Raw genomic sequence first — 17,745 nt, forward strand, 5'->3', positions numbered from 1 at the left:
TCAGTATATTGACAGCAATTATAATACTGTACACCAAAGAAGGGTTCTAACTGGGGCCATCTCTTGGTGCTCTATTGGAGCTGTGGTGTGGTGGTGTAGGTTAATGTGCCGGATTACAAGGTCAGTTTGAACTGCAAGGTCAGCAGTTCAAGCTCACCAGCTGCTCCTCAGAAAGTCTATACAGGGTTGCTATGAGTCAGAACCAACTCAACGACACTTAACAACAACAACAACTGGGAAGCAATGAGGAGTCCAGGTGTGGCACTGTAGGATAAGCACTTGACAGCAAGATCAGTTGAAACTTCAAGATCAGAGGTTCAAACTGCTTCCTGGAAACCCTATACAGACAGGGTCACTATGAGTTGGAGCTGACTCTATGGCACCTGACGACATTGGGAATGAGCTGGAGTGGTTTCTATGATGGCACTCTTAGAAATTCATCAGTTTAATAGTTTTTGTTGTTTGTTTGTTTGTTTGTTTGATCCTAGCCAGCCCCTGAGCTAACATGTGTTTACACTCTAGCCAGTGACTTGTTCTTCCCACCCTGGGTAACCATGAAAGATTGTTTCTTTTGGAACAGAAACCTTTTCTTAACCTTTTACAATAATGGTCTCATACAATATTTGTCCTTTTTTGATTGACTAATTTCACTCAGAGTAATGTCCTCCAGGTTCATCCATGTTATGTGGTGTTTTGCACATTCATTGCTATTCTTCAACACTGCAAAGTATTCCATTGTGTGTCTGTACCAAAGTTTCTTTATCCATTCCTCCATTGATTGATTGGTACTAAGTCTGTCTCCATCCTTTTTGCTATTGTGAATAGTGGTGCTATCTATACTGGTGTGTACCTGTCTACACATGTCCTGGTTTATTTATTATGGGTATATACCAAGTAGAGGGGTTGCTGGATCACAAGGTATTTCTATTTCCAACTTTCTGAGGAAGCACCATACTGTTTCCCGAGTGGTTGTCCACCAGCAATGTAGGAGGGTTCAAGTCTCTCCTCACCCTTGCCATCATTTGTTGTTTTCTCGTCTTTTGAACTTTGTTCCTAAGAGCTTGTGTTTTTGTGAGCTGCCTTTTAGTCGGCCCCCACCTCATGACAACCCCACACACAAAAGAAGGAAATTCTGCCAGGTCCTACAACAGCCCCGTGGTTGGTTAAAGAAGACAGCACTGTGATAATTAGGGTTTTAATTGGCTGGTTTTGGGCAGTAAATGGCCAGACTTTTTTCCTAATCTGTCTTATTATGGAAGCTCTGAGGAAACCAGTTCAGCACCACAGCAACAAACAAGCCTCCGATGACAGACAATGGGACTGAAACCCAATTCTCCCCTTTGAAGGATTGAAATTCTTCCACTGAACCTCCAATACCCTCTTTTCAAGACAACCAACTGCTGTCCAAAGGATTCTAACTCATAGCAACCCTATAGCATAGACTAGAACTGCCCATAGACTTTCTAGGACTGTGAAACATAATAGAAACCAACTGCCACATCTTCCTCCCCCAGGGTTACTGGTGGGTTTGAACCACGAACATTTCAATTAAAAGGCTAACGCTTAACCTACTGTACCACCAGGACCCCGTACAAGGAGATTGGGATTCTAAAAAACAGAAGGAGCTGGTCATTCAAAATGATCAAATTAAAAAAAAAAAAAATGCATTTTGCAAAAAAAGTAATCGATTAGGAGGACAGTGGCTGCTGCCATGATAGAACAGCAAAAACGCGAGGGTCCCAGTGACCCCTGGTCCCAGTCAAAGGGCAGCTCTGTGACTTCCTGTTGGGAGAAACGGGGGTCAGGTGCCCCACCCCCACCCCCCACCCCCCCTAACAGGGCAGCAGCAGGGAGCTTTGCTGCAAGTGGGGCCTCCTAGGAGCTCCTCCCTTCAGGCCCCAATCATGCTGCTTTCAGGACAGAAGGAGAAGTGTACTGTTGCAAATTTCACCCCAATGGATCCACCTTAGCATCTTCAGGATTTGACAGACTGATATTATTGTGGAGTGTGTATGGAGACTGTGCTAACTATGCCACATTGAAGGGACACAGTGGAGCTGTAACGGAACTGCATTATAACACAGATGGCAGCATGCTCTTCTCAGCATCCCCAGATAAAGCTATGCCTGTGTGGGATAGTGAGACAGGAGAGAGACTTAAGACTGAAAAGATATATTTCCTTTGTGAATTTCTGTTATCCGGCAAGGAGAGGTCCATAGCTTGTCTTTACTGGAGGTGATGATGGTACAGAAAAGCTTTAGAACATCTGTAAGAAAGCAGCCATCCAGAGTTTTCAAAACACCTACCAGGTGTTAGCTGTGTCCTTCAATGACACAAGTGATCAAATTATTTCTGGTGGCATAGACAATGATATCAAGGTCTGGGACCTACATCAAAACAATTTAACCTACACCATGAGAGGTCATGCCAATTCTTGACTGACCTGGCCTGAGTTTAAGGCTCTTATCTCTTGTCTAATGCAATGGACAATACAGTGTGAGTCTGGGATGTCCCACCATTTACCCCTAAAGACAGATGTGTGAAGGTATTTCAAGGAAATGTGTACAATTTTGAAAAGAAATCTTCTGAGATGTTCTTGGTCACCTAATGGAAGCAAAATAGCAGCTAGCTTAGCTGACAGGTGTGTGTATGTGTGGGATACCACTGGTAGAAGAATTCTATATAAGCTGCCCGGTCATGCTGCTTTCATCAGTGAAGTAGCTTTCCACCCCGATGAGTCCATCATTCTCTCCGCATCCAAGGACAAGAGACAGTGTATGGGAGAGATTCAGTGAAGATATGGGATGGAGCATTCCAAGGCACCTTAAACTTGAGACCTCATTCTGTATGAATGACATCCAACAGTGCCCAGACCAACATCCTCCCTCCAGATGAAGACCATTACTAGCAGGAAACAGAGGAGATGGTGGCCGTACATATTCACTGATCACATGTATCCCATTTCACCAGGATGATTAATTCAAGCTCCTATTGTTGTGTTGTTATGTGCCATCGAGTCGGTTCCGACCCATAGCGACCCTGTACAGGGTTTCCGAGGGTGTAAATCTTTACGGGAGTAGAAAGCCTCATCTTTCTCCCGCGGAGCAGCTGGTAGTTTCGAACCGCTGACCTTAAGGTTCGCAGCCCGATTCGTAACCATTACGCTACCAGAGCTCCTAGTGGCCTCTAAAAACCACATGCCAGACTTTAAGGATGGTTTCTCATTTTATTTTTTAAGTAAGTCTTTAAATGAACTGACATTTGGTTTATTATTTCCTGCTTTCTAAACCAGACGGAACGTGGCTGAAATGGATGTTTTCACCTTTTTGATCATTTTTTATTTCTTGTTGTTTTTTTGGTGAGTAACTGTCTTGTTAAGAAAGGTGTGCGACAAGGTTGTATTCTGAGCAAATAATCCTAGAAGCTGGATTTTATGAAGAAAAATGTGGCATCAAGATTGGAGGAAGACTCCTTAACAACCTGCAATATGCAGATGATACAACCTTGCTTGCTGAAGGTGAAGAGAACTTAAAACATTTACTGATGAAGATCAAAGAGCACAGCCTTCGATATGGATTACATCTCAATGTCAAGAAAACAAAAATCCTCAGCACTGGACCAATAAACAACATTCTTATCAATGGAGAAAAGATTGAAGTTGTCAAGGACTTCATTCTTCTTGGATCAACTATCAACACTCACAGAAGCAGCAGTCAAGAAATCAGATTAAGTATTGCATTAGGCAAATCTGCTGCTCAAGAACTTTTTGAAGTGTTGAAGAGCAAAGATGTCAGCTTGAGGACTAAGAAGCCATGGTATTTTCAATAACCTCATATGCATGTGAAAGCTGGACAATGAATAAAGAAGACATAGAAGAATTGATGCTTTTGAGTTATGGTGTTGGAGGAGAATATTGAAAGTGCCATGTGCTGCCAAAAGAACCAATAGATCTGTTTTGGAAGAAGTGCAGCCAGAGTGCTCCTTGGAAGCCAAGATGGCCAAACATCGTCTCTCATGCTTCAAACATATTGTCAGGAGGGAGCAGTCACTGAAGAAGGATAACATGTTTGGTAAGGTGGAGGGTCAGAGAAGTCAAGGAAGACCCCCAGTGAGATGGATTGGCCAAGTGGCAGCATCAATGGACTCATGCTTGGCAACAGTAGTGAGGTTGGCCCAGGATCATTCAGTGTTTCGTTCGGTCGCTATGATTCAGTACTGACTCAAAGGCACCTCACAACAACAACAACTGTCTTGTGAGATATTTCTTCCTGTATTTCTGAGTCATTTTGTATTAAAAGCTAAACAGATGCCTTTTTACAAGAAAAAGAAGAAATAAATGAAATAAATGAGCACGTTGTTGTTGTTGTGAAGTGCCTTTGAGTTGGTTCTGACTCTTACTGACCCTGTATAGGGTTTCTGAGGAGTGGCTGGTGAGTTTGAACCGCTGACCTTGCAGCTGAAACCAACCTTGTGGTTAACCTACAGCTCCATACCAGGAGCACATAGACACCTTTAATGTCACTGTGGGAAGTGTATCATAGCACCCCTAAAATTTCACTCTTTTCCACTCTTAAGTCTCCCTTTGTGAGTTTAACCAGACAGTTTGTGATTTTTAACACCTTTAGATGAGGATACCACTTAATAACCTCTTCAATTTGTTTAGCACTTGTTAGTCTATAAAATGTTTGCTGATCACTGTGTTTAATAAGCCTGTTAGGGCCTAAATTACCAAGAATAATATTAAAAGTAAAACTTTATTGAGCATGTATGTGCCAGATATGGTGCTGAATGCTTGAGTGCATAATTTCACTTAAGCTGTGCAATACCTCCCTAAAGAGAGAGGTGTAATAGATGACGGGTGACACAATCTGCCTAAAGAACCAGAGCATGTACATATCCCAGGCAGCATGTGTGTATGTGTGTAGGTCTGTCTGGCTCCAAAACCTGTGATTTTAACTATTATGCTACGATGTCTATCAAAATAGGATCCATGTTCTCCTGGGACTCACCACCCTGTAAAAATCGTCTGAACTAATGGTTTTCAAAATCGTTTTCCTGAACCCACAGCATGAGTATCACTTGGTAATCTATGAGAATTATAGATAATCAGGAACTGCCCAGACCTACAGAATCAGAATTTCTTCAGTTCTCGGTTTTAACCAACTCCACAGGTGATTTGAGGGAGCCCTAGTGGCACAGTGGGTTGAAGCATTGTACTACTAACTCTAAGGTGTGTGGTTCAAATCCAACAAGTGCTCCATGGGAGAAAGTTGAGGCTATCTGCTTTCATACAGATTTACAGACAGGAAAACCCTATAGAGTAATTCTAGTCTCTGGTAATGTAGTGGTTACAAGTTGGGCTGCTACCCTCAAGATTGTTGTTGTTGTTAAGTGCTGTTGAGTCGTTTCCGACCCATAGTGACCCTGTATAGGGTTTCCAAGGAGCATGTGGTAAGCTTGAACCACCGACCTTGCAGTTCAAACAATTTTGCAGTCTGATGGATTATCCCACAGTGCTACACTAGGACTCTACCCTCAAGGTTAGCAGTTAGAAATAATGAGCCGTGAGGCTTTCTGCTCCTTCAAAGATGTATAGCCTTGGAAACCCTGTGCAGGCTCACTATGACTGTGAACTGACTCCGTGGCACATAACCACCACCACTATCACCACCACCACTTTGCCTGATAGAATCACTATTAGTTGCGGTCATCTCAGTGGCAGTGAAGTTACAGGTAACTTATGTCTACAAAAGCTTGAAAACCATACTAAATGCCCTTGGAAGACAAATAAGGTAACAATGGTCATTGCCCCAGTTGTACATATGAAAATGTGCAGGATAAGTGACTTAATCCATGTGAAATATATTGCTGGCTTTGACACCAAAGGCAAAAAGCTAGATTGTAAGTTTTCTGATTGATAAGCCAGTGACTTAATTTCCTCTCTGGTTCATATGCCACCTCTTTACAAAAGCCAACCTGGCTTTAGAACACCTTATTGAATACCTGGCAATTTCCAGGAATGGTTTTCATGTTGAATAGGTGTCCTGAGTATTCAAATGATTTGGTTTTTCTGAGAAGCCGTATTTCTCTGTCTGTGAATTACCAACCGGTGTGGTATTGACCTTTGCCCTGTACCTGTTTTTATGATGTAGTAGAACAAGAAAAAAAAACAATTATTTCTTCATTTCAAAGGAGGATAGGGCTATGTGGGAGAATTTTTGGTAAGTAGAAAATAAAAGGAACACATTCCTTGAATATACAAATAGAGTATAATATATTACAGTAAAGTGTGAACCATTTAATGTCTTTTGTAGGCGTAGTCTATAAACTCCCACCAAACAACTTTTTCCTGTCCAGTCAGAGAAGATGCTGATGGATTAAATGGTTTAGATGTGAGAGATTGTTAACAGGCCTAATTATGATTGCTCTGTTCTGTCCTGTCCTGCTGGATATAAAACAGGCCATTGCAGAACCAGAGGGGGAATCTCACTACCATCAGAGAAGATAGAGCCAGGAGTGGAACCCATCCTCTGTAGCCCTTGATCCTTGTGTATTGAACTTCCTAGACATCAGACTCTCTGGTAGCGTAGTGGTTACAAGTTGGGCTGCTAACCTCAAGGTCAGCGGTTCAAAACTACCAACCTTTGTGTGGAAGAAAGACAAAGCTTTCTGCTCCCGTAAAGATTTACAGCCTTGGAAACCCTATACAGGGTTGCTATGGGTTGGAACCATCTCCGAGGAATATCACCACCACCAATGCTGCCAGATGTTGACAAAAAGCTATGACACGGAAGGAGTAGTAGATCTGCTGCAGAGCAACAGCAGCAGAACCAAGAGACGGAGCCTGAGATAGAGTGGTGAGTGGCTGTCAGCGGGAGCCTTATGTGCAGAGTGAAGTGTCTCCAGACCTGCATTGTTAGACCCACAGAGGTAGAGTGCCTTCAGGCTGAGGCTTATGGTGGGATGCTGTGCCCTGAGGGTGTATATCAACAGCTTTAAAAGAATTCTGTAACATTATCTGAGCAGAGCAGAGGTCTGATCAAAGTAAGAAGTGCTAGAGAGGGGGCCTGCCTGTGAGTTTCAGAGAGTAGAGGCCACCCTAACTGAAAGAACTATGCCCTGAGCATTTCTAATCCTGAAGTGTAACCTGTTAACTTTCCTAATAAACCCCCTAACTGTGAGTCTGCTGTCTGGGTTCTGCTTGGCCACTGCAATGAATGTTCTTACCCAGACAAGAGTACTGTGCCAAGGAAGGGATGGTTAGTGTCATTGTTTTGTCCTTGTCATTGTGATAAACAATATTACACATATCATTAGGTTTAAGTTCCTTGCTTAAACAACTTTATTTCTTTTAAGTTTTCATATTTTGCAAAACCCTTCCTTAGTGGATTACTGGCTTTGTTTTATATCTTCAAAAAGCAATCAAAACTACTTTTCCTTAAGGAAGATAACAGACTATTTTGTTTTGGAAAGAATTGATTTCAAGGGAGAGAATTCATCCCTTTGGATCTGAGTTCAGGCTTTTTTTCAATGTATTCATTTCCAAAACAAGGTTGAGACTTTCAATAAGATGCCACTGTAAGTATTGTAAAATATCTAAAACTAGGCACGTGTAGCAGTTGAGTGCTTGAAATGTGGCTAGTTCAAATTGCGGTGTGTTGTAAGTGTGAGATGTTTGTAAGTGTAAAAATGTAGGACAAAAAGCAATGTAAAATATCTCATTAGTATTTTTATATCAGTATTTTATTTTAAAAAATAAGATTTTTAACTTAATGGATTAAGTAAAACAAATCAAATTAAGTTTACCTATTTCCTTGTACTTTATAATTTGGCTACTTAAATAACTAAAGTTAAATATGTCTCTCACATTGTGTTTCTGCTGGGCATTACTGCCTTAGAAGACAAAGGAACTGAATTTAAGATCCTTAAGGAGTTCTGGTGTTAATGTCTCTATGGGTTAATGTGCCAGACTGCAGAGCCATTTGATGAACTGCAAGGTCGGCAGTTCAAGCTCACCAGATACTCCTTGGAAACCCTATACAGGGTCACTTTGGGTCAGAATCAACTCAACAGCACTTAACAACAACAACAACAACAACAACAACAAGGAGCTCTGGTTGTTGTTATTCCAGGTCAGCAGTTCAAAATTACTAGCTGTTCCAGGGGAGAAAGGTGAAGCTTTCTGCTCCTGTAAAGATTTACAACCTTGGAAACCCTATGCAATGTCACTATGAGTCAGAACTGACTCCACAGCACACCACCACCACCATCACCACCACCACCACTGTATAGCAGGAGTCCTGATGTGGGGTGGGGTTGTAGGGTCATGCTCTGGACTGCATAGACAGTTTGAAGCACTAGGTTGGTGGCTGAAGCTCACTAGCCACTCCTCAGAAACCCTATGCAAGGTCCCTATGGGTCAGAATCGACTCAATCAACATTACATAACAATAGTGTAACAGGCTGGGAATAATCATCTCCTCTCATGTTTATTTGCTGGGATGTAGAAACCCCAGCTAGTGGCTCTGAGCCTCTGTGGGAAGTTGGTCAGGGGACAGATGTAGAGGAGAGAAAGCATTCACGTAAGTGTTGTAAGGTTTTTGACTTGAAGTGGTAAGCGGTGGGGTTTTCTGTTTATCACAGCTCCTCTAAGCTGCCTTCATAAAGAGAATATCAACGTGTGGTCTCCAGCAAAATAAAGAAATAAACAAAACTGACGTAACAGAAACAGTGAAGACCAGATTGGTTTTCGTAAGGCTTTTTTTGTTTTGTTTTTTAGCTAAACTACAAATCACATTGACCTGGAGTAATTTGTACATGAATGTACAAAGATCTGTACATAAAAATTATTCATAATAGGCAAAAAGCAGAAAGAAAAAAAAATCTAAAAGTTTATCAACTGATGAATACCTTAATAAAAATATTATATACCTGTACAAAGGAATGTTGCTCAGTTAACACTAAATGAAATTCGGATGCATGTTACAACATGCATGAGCATTGAAAATAATATGGGAAGTAAAAGAAATCAGACCCAAATGACCACATGTTTCTATATATTTGAAATGTCAAGAATAGGGAAAGACAGAAAGAAAGTATATTAGTGGTTTCCATGAACTAGGGGTTGGATCAATAGGAAGTGATTCATAATGGGTATAGAGTTTCTTTAGGGGATGCTGAAAATATTCTGGAATTTAGAAAGTAGACTCTTTCCAAACTGCCAACATGCTGGGTGATTAACCCAAAGCTTTGAGTTTCCTCAGGTGAGTCTCAGAAAGGCTTGTCGATTTCTTCTAAAACAATCAGCCACCTTAAACTCTATGGAGCACAGTTCTACTGTAACACACATGTAGAATCACCTTAATGGCATCTGATTTGTTAAGCTTTGTGAATATGTTAAAATCCACTTACCTTGTATATTTTTAAAGTGAATTGTATGTTGTGTGAATATATCTCAAGAACGAAAATGAAAAAGATTAATCTAAGAAAAACAACAGTTAAAGCAGAAATGTGTCTTTCTTCTGAAAGAGCCCTTCATCGTGTCAGGAAGTGAATTTCCCAGGACCAAGTCACTCGGATATAAGATACAGAATTACAGAATCATTGGTCTATCCCAACTGGCTTATTTTACAGAAGTTGACAGTTTTCTCCAACGTCACTCAGGTCATGGCATGGCCAGAAGGCAAGTCTCTCAAAACCCTAATCCCAAACTCTCTTCCATTACCCTAATAATGAAGTCTCCTAGTTGTGTGGTTTTAGACATCATAAGGTTTCATCTGTGTCCATCCCACACCCAAAGTCTGCTTTTGTAGGAAGACAAAAGGAATGAATGACAAAATTCTCTCAGAGTGACTGTAATTCTCTGAGGTTCAGTCTTGGAGTCCAGGCTAGAGCAGGTTAGGGGAGACTTTGAGGACAGGGAGGATCAGACACAACTGTGTCATGAACATGCCCTTGTGTACATGAAATGGCATTGGCTGTCCTTGTTTTCATCTTTGCTCCAGGTTCACATCACTAAGACACGGGACACTTCTTAATGTCCTGCTCATCTCTACCAGACCACCTGATGGTCAAATTTACAAACTCATTTTGAGACTATGATTAAATGTTTCCCTTCCCGAGGGTTACAGCCCCAGCCAAAGCTTTAAAAGTAGTTTTAATACAAAATAGGCAGATCATTTTATAGAGGAAGGGCAGCTGAAAACAAACAGGATGTCAAATGGATTTCAGAGTACGAATGCAGCAGTGCCTGTTTCTTGAGCTATTCAAGTATAACAAAAATAAAAAATCAATGTGCACTCCTTGGTTTCAACTATATGTATAAATTCCACTTATGTGGCATTAACAGCACTGGAAATACATTGTTTTTAATATTGTTGGAATGGGAATATATGTCAGACAACCAAGTCATGAAAACTTGAGGTGCAGATGAAGTTTCTGCTCTTTTCTAAAGAATTTTAAAGACTGTGTCAGTAGCCGATGAAAAACTTATTTCAGCAGACAGTGACCCAGAGATCCTGAAAGTTAACCTAGCATTTAGTCCTGTCCTTTCTTTGGACAGATGAGAAAACCAAAGACTAAAATGATGAGTCAGTTGTCCAAGTTCACATGGCAAGAATCTGGCTGTTAAAGAGCAAGAAGCAAATACTGGGAATATGTTATTTACTTTTTTAAAAATATTATTTTTCCTAGTTTGGACTTGATAATTGTTTTCTTGCTACATCATAGCTTATGTAAATTCTATTTATAGTAACAGACTTGAGTTGTCTTGTTAAGGGCACTTTTGTCAAATGGTTCTCGTTGCATTTGTCAACTATTGTCCTACTTGATAAAGATTTTTAGAGAAGTTAGTTAATAATGCCCTATAATCTTTTTGATGCAGTGACAAACTATTTAAAGAAGAGATTAGGTTAAGTTTAGAATTATGAGGGTTTTTTGAAATATTTATATACTTACACATTCTTCCTTGATTAATCTCTCCATTTACTTGATAGAACTTTATTGATTTTTATGTCATATACACTGATGAATATTGGGCATACCAAGATTTTTCCGATTCAGTCCATAATTTTCATGAATTTATAATGAAAGATTTCATTTGCTCCAGTCAACCATCAACACTCACAGAAGCAGTAGTCAAAAAATCAAATGATGTATTAGGCAAATCTGCTGCACAAGACCTCTTTAAAGTGTTCAAGAGCAAAGATGTCAGTGTGAGGACTAATACCTAACTCAAGCTATGGTATTTTCATTTGCTTCAAATGCATGTGAACGTTGCATAGTGAATGAAGAAGATCATAGAAGAATTGATGCATTTGAGTTATGGTGTTGGAGAATATTTAAAATATCATGGATTTCCAGAAGAACCAATCTGTCTTGGAAGAAGTACAACTAGAATGCTCCTTAGAAGTCGGGATTGTCAGACTTCATCTCTCATACTTTGGACATATTATCAGGAGGAACCAGTCCCTGGAAAAGGACATCATGCTTGGTAAAGTGGAGGATCAGTGAAAAAGAAGGGACCCCCAATGAAATGGATTGGCACAGGTAGCAGAAGTGGGCTCAGATGTATCAATGATTGTGTGGTTGGCCCCGGACCAGGCAGTGTTTCATTCTGTTGTGCATAAGATCACTATGAAATGTAACTAACTCAAGGGCACCTAACAGCAACAATCTTGTGAGCTAAACTATTTTGTTTCAAACTCACGTACCCTGCCATACTTAATATGAGAAATCCAAGCAGAATGAGTGTTCCTAACTTTTATAAACCATAATGTTTCAGAATCATATAAAGTATTGCCTTAGGGAAGGCTGTACTGGATGCAGTTATATTTCTGGGACCAGGACAAATCACAGTTCAAACCTGCCTTTACTACATACTACATTTTAGTGCTTAAGGACTTTGTTTAGTTCTCTGGAAAAAAAAAAAAAAAATTAGCATAGTGCTAACCTACAAGCATTGCTTAGTAATTTTATCTGTTATAATCTTGTTGTTAAGAGCTGTTGAGTTGGTTCAGATTCATAGTGGACCTGGATGGATGGGTTTCTGATGATTGAGTGATAGGTCCGAATTACTGCTCAGTCAGTTAGTGGTCCAGCATCTCACCAAGATTCTGTTGTAATGGTTTATTGATAATCAAAAAGCAAGAACTTCTTCCCCCTTTACCACTGATCCCCAACCCTGCCATTGTGAGCAAAACACTTGCATAGCTTTACCTTGTGTGGATCCTGAGTGATATGCAAGAAAGAAAGAAAGAAATTAGTGAGAATGGAAGACGAAAGGAGGATGAAAATCAGTATCTGTTACCTCCGGGGTTTTCTATCCAACCAAGTGGGAAAGAGCAGAAGTAGTGGGTTTGGTTTTGTTGTAAACTTGACTAACTGCTGCATGCCTTTGAATGCATTCTGACTCAGAGTAACCTACATAGGGTTTCCAAGGCTGTAAATCTTTACAAAGGCAGAGAATCTCACCTTCCTCCCTTGGGAGCAGTACTGGACTCAATCTGCTGCCCTTGCATTTAGCAGCCTAATGGGTAACTAATGGCTACACTGTATTATGTTGAATATACCAGGGCTCCTTTAAAGCTGACTACTGCTGTTAGTGTTGTTAGTGTCCCTGAGTCAGTTCTGACTCAGAGCAACCCTGTATAGGATTTCCAAAGAGCGGCCGGTGAGCTTCCATAGTACACCTTGGGCTTCAAACTGACCTTACAGTCCAGTGCATTAACCCACAGCGCCACACCAGGACTCCCTTCAAACTGACTAAGAATGGGCAAATTCATAGCCTCTTTCCCAGGTAGAAAACACACCAGAAAATAGGATTTCTGACTATTTCTCCTATCAAATTATATTACTTTAAGGACAAATTGTACCTCATTTTCTCTGTATCTATCTATCTATCTGTCTATCTATCTATCTATCTATCTATCTATCTATCTATCTATCTATCCACATGTATCTAAGCATTTTTTCCTATATGTTTACATAGTCTAGGGAGCATTCTAATATTTAAGCTAGAAAACATTTTGATGAAGAATATGAAGAATTCTACATTACTCATCTAATAGTTTATCTTTGAGAACTGACTCAAAGACACTTAAAAACAATAACAATGGATATTTACTTTACCTGATTTTTCATCTTTCTTAATGTTACAACAGGACTTTAAGTCCTAGCCAAGATTTTTGTTACTGAGGTTAGGAATAATTATGGTAGCAATATTAACAATAGTAATAACATTAGTAGTTGCTTGCTTTCTCCTATCTCTCTGTTAAATGTTTTAAGTAAATTTTTAAATATTATGTTGAATATAGCCCTAAGACAGCTAACATGATGCTTGTGGTTGTTGTTGGAGGTGCCACCAAGTTGGCACCAACTCATAGCAACCCTACACACAACAGAAGGAAACACTGCCCAGTCCAGCAACAAACTAACAATCATTGCTCAGCCTGAGCCCTTTTCCAGCACTGTGCTAATCCATCTTGTTGGGGGTCTTCCTTTTCTTCTCCGACCTTGCAGTGTAGCGCATTAGCCCACAGCATCACACCACACCAGGACTCCACTAATTAGGAGAACTAAGGCAGATTAACTGGCAAAATGTCATGCAGACATGACCTCACCTATGTGGAATGTCTTCTTACTGTCTTCTCAACATCTACTTCAGACCTTCATCATGTTGCTTTTAGAGTAACATTCTTTTTTTCTTATAGTCTCCAGGGCATAAATTCAATTTAAAAAAATTTTCCCTTCCTAGGTACCTGGTCAGCCTAGCCCTTACGCAATTGCCTTCCTAGTTACTCATTTGTTACCTAACTGGGCAAAAAGCAATTTAAACTGTGTAGATAAGTTACCTCTCAGTCTCACTTTGCTTCTTGTAAACAATTTAGTATAAAGTCAGTATAGCAATTTCTGGAGCTCTTGAGTGTCACTGAGGGTTAACATGCTGGACTACAAAGTCAGTTTGAGCCACAAGGTTGGAGTATCTCACCAGCCACTCCTTGGAAACCCTATACAGGGTTCCTATGAGTCATAACCGATTCCTGGGTTCTTAATAACAACAACATAGCAATTTCTGCTTTATCTCTTGTTGTTAGGTGCAATCAAGTAGGTTCTGACACTTTTAGTCCTGTATCATCCTCACAATTGTTACGCTTGAGCCCATTGCTGCTGCAGCTGTCAGAACATCTCATTAGGGGTCTTCCTCTTTTTTCGCTGACCCTCCACTTTACCAAGAATAATGTCCTTTTTCAGGGACTGGTCCCTTTTGATAACAGGTCTGAAGTATGAGAAACCAAGTCAAGCTCCAAAATGACTTCTAAGGAGCATTCTGGCTGGAGCTCTTCCAACACTGATTGGTTTATTGGTCTAACAGCCCATGATGCTTTAAATATTCTTCTCCAACACCATAACACAGTTGCATGAATTCTTCTACAGTCTTCCTTATTCACTGACTGTCTTTCACTTGCACATAAACGGTTGTAAAAACAATGGCTCTCTCTCTTAGTTGTTTCCTTTTTTCTCTACCACCTGACATTTTAGAGGTCTTTCAGTTAGTCCCAGGTCTTCTCTCAACCCCCCCCCTCCCTCCCGTGGTAATATTCATTATCTCCATCTCTGCCTACTCTGGGTGTATTGGTTCTTCCACTCTCCCTCTTCATTCTTTTCCCTTCCTTTCTCAGTCTAATTATATCTTAGCTTACAATGCAGAGTTAAAACTAATGAAATTGCCTTACAACACTCTTTCAGTCTCCAACTGCTCACTTCCCTCTGTGTTGAAATAAGTAAACTTTTACATTTATTTAAAATTCACTAGATTAGTATGTTCGCATACTAATATATGACATATGTTCATATATGCTATCTCTGTGGTTTTTTTTTTTTTGCTTTTTTTAAAGAAGCAAAACAAAGTCTTGCCCATGGTGGGTGGGTAAAAGACCTCCATCTCACTCATGAGATTTTTGATATTTCAAAAGAATAAACAAAACCAAAATAAATTGATATCTTCTCTGAGGAAAAGAGTTAATAAGAATACAGTAGTATTTGTCTGGGGCAACAGTTTTTGCCAGAACTTGATATGATATTCCCTGTAGAATTTTACTTGAGAAGTTATGAACTACTGATAAGACAGGCGGATATATAAGTTGTTCAGAAGTGATCTTTGCAACGTAAAAATTGCCAGGTGAAATTGAATTATTTCCTGTCTTCTTTTTTTTCTCTTCAGCAGACTTTCTGGACACCCTCTTAGCAAAAGCTCTTCCCTAGTGGTGTGATATTTGCAGAAAAATCTTTGGTTTGAATATAATATTTATCTAGCTAGAAATATAGCCAAATCCAACATTGATACTCCAGATTTCTTGTATTTCCCTTATGAATCCAACTACTTTACTCTGTTCAGTTGCATTTCAGATAAGGATAAAGAAGAGTAGGTTACCAATCAGTTGCGTTTGTGGGAACGAGTGTCTTTTCTTCAAATTTATTGTAATCCAGTTTATTGTATTGAGATGACCTTTCTTTTTCATTTTTACTACTACCTGAATTGAGTAGGGACTTTCTAACGTCCTTAAGTTCCCCTAGCAATTTGGAATAGCCAGCCAAGTAAGGACAAGAATGCACACCTTAGCAATTTCGATTAGCCAACCAGGTAAGGACAAGACTGTGAGTTTGATGCCCTAACCAATGGGGTGAGACACAGCCTAAAGACTTGCATCAGGGATAAAAACCCGAGCAGACTTCCTGCCCAGTGTACTCGCTAGCCTGTCCTGGACAGCTATGCATATGCACCCTTGTGCAGAAGTAAATTTTGCCTTGCCTAGGTAATTTATTCTTACTGAGTGTCTTTTTGTGAGACATCGGGATTAATTCCTAACACATTTTATAACGGTTTATAGATTTCATGTTATTTAAGCTTGATACTCAGTTTAAAATGAATGAATGAATGAATACATGTTTTGTCCAGTGATTAGTCTTCATCTTTGTTTACACTTTCTTGTTTTTATGTAATTGTAATAGGAGTCCTGGTGTGGCGCTGCGGGTTAACGCGCCAGACTACAAAGTTGTTTGAACTGCAAGGTTGGCGGTTCAAGCTCACCAGCATCTCCTTGGAAACCTAACACATGGTCACTATGGGTCGGAACTGACTCGATGGCACTTAACAACAGCAATAGTAAACTAATGAATCTAGAACCCTATTTGCCACTTTCTAATTTTATGACTTAGAATAAATAACTGTACAACTTATGACTTCAGATACTTAACTACAAAAGAAAAATATTGTCTTGGTGCCCAACTGAGCGTCCTAGTTCAGCACTTTCCAAAATTTTGTCATTATCTAGTTTTGCCAATCTTGTGTTTTAGACCCTAATAAGTGGGTTTCAGTTCATAGTGAGAGCAGAGCAAACACTGCCCAGTCCCACACCATCCTCATAATCATTTTTGAACCCATTGTTCAAAAAATGTTTGAAACCACTGTTGCAGACACTGTGCCAACCCATCTCATTTAGGGTTGACTTTGCTTTTGTTGACTCCCTACTTTACCATGCATGTTGTTCTTCTGCGGGGATTGGTCCTTCTGATAACATGTCCTAAGTGTATGAGACAAAGTCTCATCATTCTTGCTTCTAAGGTACATTCTGTTTGTAGTTCATCCAAGACAGATTTATTCGTTCTTTTGACAGTCCATGGACAATTTAATATTCTTTATAAACACAGTTTAAAGGCATCAGTTCTTATCCATTATACAGCTTTCAGATGCATATGAGACATCTTCCTTCTTATATTAACTGAATTATTTTACCTAAAGGAATTTTACCAACACAGTATGACTTATTTTAAAACAACATTAAAATAAATGCTATAGAACAAATATTATTAACTACTGACTGCTTTGCAGAAGAATCTGATCTTGAGGCCTGATAAGTATTCTTTAAAAGGAGGATTGGCAAATGGTAGAGAGATTTGAAAGACATAAAGACATCAACTGAAATGTTTACTGTAATCAGAACTGAATGAGAATTATTGGAAAGAAGAGTGAACTTATCCCTAAGTAAAGCAGTATCATTCAATGCCATGCCATTGTGCCATCTAAAAAGTATCTTACATGCCAGTGCTATATATACTTCTCACGTTTTGGGAAACATAAATATACAGAATGACATCCTTTCTGATAATCTCTCTTTTTTTTAAAGCTTTGTGGAAGTAAAATTGAAATGCAACAAGCTATACGTATTCAAGTATATAATTTTATAAATTTGGATACACACACATAGAAAAGGGTCTTCAAAGAGTTCATAGAAAAAAATGGACTGACCAGATAATGACATTTTTCTGCAATTTTAACAACTGTGAAACTGTCACCACTTATTATTCCAAAATTTCTCTCAAGTTCCTTCATAAAGGACGTCCTCCATAAGCCTGTTTGTTTGTTTTAAAATGCTGCTTGTTGGAAGAACTGGGACTCCTGGTGTGGTGCTGTGGATTGCGAACCACAAAGTCAGCAGTTCAAACCCACCAGCTGCTCCTTGGAAACCCTATAGACAGGGTCACTCTGATGGTACTTAATAACAACAACAACCAGAAAAAAAAAAAAATGTGCTTGTTGTTGTTGTTGTTAAGCGCTCTCAAGTCGGTTCCAATTTATAGTGACCCTGTATAGGGCTGCTGCTGATGCACTGTATAGGGTATGAACCACTGACCTTGTGGTTAGCACTCCACACCAAGACTGCTGCCTGTATAGGGCTTCTGATGATG

At 39.7% G+C, this 17,745-nt stretch overlaps 1 protein-coding gene and 1 pseudogene across 2 annotated transcripts in view; both read left to right on the top strand.

The window, feature by feature from the left end:
• Positions 1-17,745, top strand: part of CNTN4 (contactin 4) — a 1,030,428-nt gene that overhangs the window by 122,091 nt on the left and 890,592 nt on the right. The gene's annotated exons all lie outside the window — the stretch shown is intronic.
• On the top strand, positions 1,712-2,795 carry LOC102829080 (annotated as a pseudogene).

Source organism: Chrysochloris asiatica, unplaced genomic scaffold, assembly GCF_000296735.1.
Source record: "Chrysochloris asiatica unplaced genomic scaffold, ChrAsi1.0 scaffold00121, whole genome shotgun sequence".
Classification (NCBI taxonomy): Eukaryota; Metazoa; Chordata; class Mammalia; order Afrosoricida; family Chrysochloridae; genus Chrysochloris; species Chrysochloris asiatica.